Source organism: Fukomys damarensis, unplaced genomic scaffold (genome assembly GCF_012274545.1).
Source record: "Fukomys damarensis isolate Sample0158 unplaced genomic scaffold, DMR_v1.0_HiC HiC_scaffold_8, whole genome shotgun sequence".
NCBI lineage: Eukaryota > Metazoa > Chordata > Mammalia > Rodentia > Bathyergidae > Fukomys > Fukomys damarensis.
The window spans coordinates 27,723,541-27,726,300 of record NW_022900920.1 but is presented as its reverse complement, the minus strand read 5'-3'; positions in this window follow the sequence as shown (position 1 = coordinate 27,726,300).

Genomic DNA, 2,760 nt, shown 5'->3' with positions numbered 1-2,760 from the left:
CAGCTTTATCTCACTCACATTACAGCCATCAATCTCCCATACGTAAGCATCTTCCTTGCCCAGTAATTCAAAGGAAAAATCTAAAATGATTGATAAATAAAATGTAGGGGATAATAGACACCTTGAATTTGTGTTAAATATATTTAATGTTTTAAAAGTGTTTTAGGTTCATGGCAAGCCACTTCATAGGCAACCTGCCAGTCTTTCAGGAGCTCTCTCTCCCTCAATAACATTTCCTGTTTTTAACCTCTGTCGTTCCTCAGAACTCACTCTGATTTGTGGGGACACAGACTCAGCACATCGAACATCTATTAGGTTTGGCATGATATCTGTTCCCTATTTCACAACTGTCTCAGTGTGGCAGAGGCTGGCAAGGCTGCCTCCACCTCACTCTGCATTTGTACACAGAGCCAGGGGGCAGTGGAGGGACGACAGGGTGACTCTGAGTACAGGCAGGGTGCCCCGCTGGGTTTGTGGCCCGGTGACCTTCCCGCTCATTCCTGTTTCTGCTCCCTCTGTGTACTCAGCACTGAAGGACATTCGAAGGATGTGGGCCACTGGTGTCTATGGTCACTTTTCTAAATATCGAATGTCTCAGAAAAAAGTTTGAGAGAAAGCTCTGTGATGATCAACCCATATTTGAAACAGGAACTTAACATTAGCTGATCCTTCAATTAAACATTTGCTGCCCCCAAATACCCTCTACCATGTAGAGCTCTGGTTTCCACTGACATATTTTATTCTTCTAACAGTTACTTTTTACCTAAGTGTTAGTAGTATCTCAAAAAGAGGATGATATGAAGTTTTGATTCCTTTATATTGTGCCCATTTGTTTCCTAATGGCCTTTATTTCCAACTTCTTTAAAAAAATAAATGGGACATGGCATTTTGTTGGTACTTAATATGCTCTAAAGCAAATGATTTTGCTGAAAACGCATGCGTATCAGAAATTGAACAATTCATAAGCAGACAGTTCGGTGAATTGTTTTTACCAAGTGATGTGCTTTCTTACTAGAGCGTACATCAATGAACAGGGCACTCACCGTCCACCCCACTGAAGGCTACGGTTCCCTTCTTCACACGCTATCCAACCCCGAACACCTAAGTGTGTAACAGTGTGACATCTATTTGCTTGGGTTATAAATATACACAGTGCATCAAATACCCTTTTTACCTACAGGATCAGTAGAACTTAGAAATACCTCATCCGTGGTTATTCAAAAAGTACAAGGTGAGCTGCATTTCCACATGCATCTTTCAGCAGCAGCGGGATGACAGTTGAAAACAAGCACACAGCGGAAAGATGGCAGAAAAGGAAGTGTGACAAATCTCTCTCCCCATCTTTACAATAATTGCTCAGGTGGAATCTGCTGAAAACTAGCGTCTGTTTAATGCTTGCAACTTCCAGGGGAAAGCTTGTGTGATAAATTGCTTTTAATTCCAGTCAATTTGAGCTCATACCACAGTAGCAGCTCCTTCTCCTGCCTTCAGCCTGGAATTGAACACAAATGGTCGAAGCCAAAGTGGGTGACAAAGAACCCTAGCTTCCAATTCTCAGGGATATGTGCTTGGATCCCCGCTGCTTCTGACTGCGTAAGCAGATATGAAGAAGCGGTGACCACTGTTGTTGCCCTTGTTTACTTTGCTACAAGTCTCAACTCTCTGGCTGAAGTAACATTTAGGAATTTATACGATTGACAATTTCTCCCCACTGCAGTTTTAAAATTTTGCTCCTTTCAGGAGCCAGGTTTGAAAGACTGGGACTAAAGTGTAACTCTGCATGTGAGTAAAATTATAATGCCACCACCAATGCCAAGGGAAAGCCGCAAGCTCAGAAAAGACCTTGTGTTTACTCCAAGACAGAGCTGAGGCCATGCTGAGCAAGGTGGAAGGCCAGGGCCAAGGCCAGTGTCACAGTCAGCCAATGCCACTGGTTGGGGCTGGTGGAAAGATGGTAGGTGGGGACCCATGGTTATGGAAGCTATTGTGTGACTCTTGCTGCTGTGGGAATTATACAGTTTTAGAATTTAATTTTCCTGTGTTGTACTTTGATATTTTGATATATAATATACTATTATATAGTGCTTCATAAATAAAATTGGTGTTTTTTTTTCCTATAGGACTTTATTATAGTTTTACTGGTTTTGTAAAATAGATGGGAAGACTGCACTGACCAGGTGTGGTGGTGCACGCCTGTAATCCCAGCACACAGGAGGCTGAGGCAGGAGGACCACCATGAGTTTGAGGCTGGTCTGGGTCAAACTCACATGAAAAACAAGAACTGCATTTTATTCTATGATCTTTTTTTATTTTTTTATTTTTTGGTATCGGGGATTGAACTCAGGTCCTTGCGCTTACAAGGCAGGCCACCGAACCACTGAGATAAATCCCCGGCCCTCTATGATCTTTTTTAAAAAAATTATTGACATGTTTGTGATACACAGTGATTGTATTCAGGAAAATTGTGCAGCGTAATAATGCAGTACTCTTTTTGAAGAACAAAGTAGTTTGCTGATCTGGTACTAGAGATAAACTTACTCTGTCTACTTCCAAACATGTACTTCTATTTTCTGAACTATTTATTACAGATCCAGAGGTAAATTAAAATGCAGTACCCTGGGATATGGAACAAAACATGTTTTTGAGGAAAAAGAATGGAAAATAGTAAGTGTTGACAATGATGTGGAGAAATTAGAATCCTGAGCGCTGTCGGTTGAAAGTACGGTGATGAAATAATAGGGCCAGTCCTAAAAAGGAAGT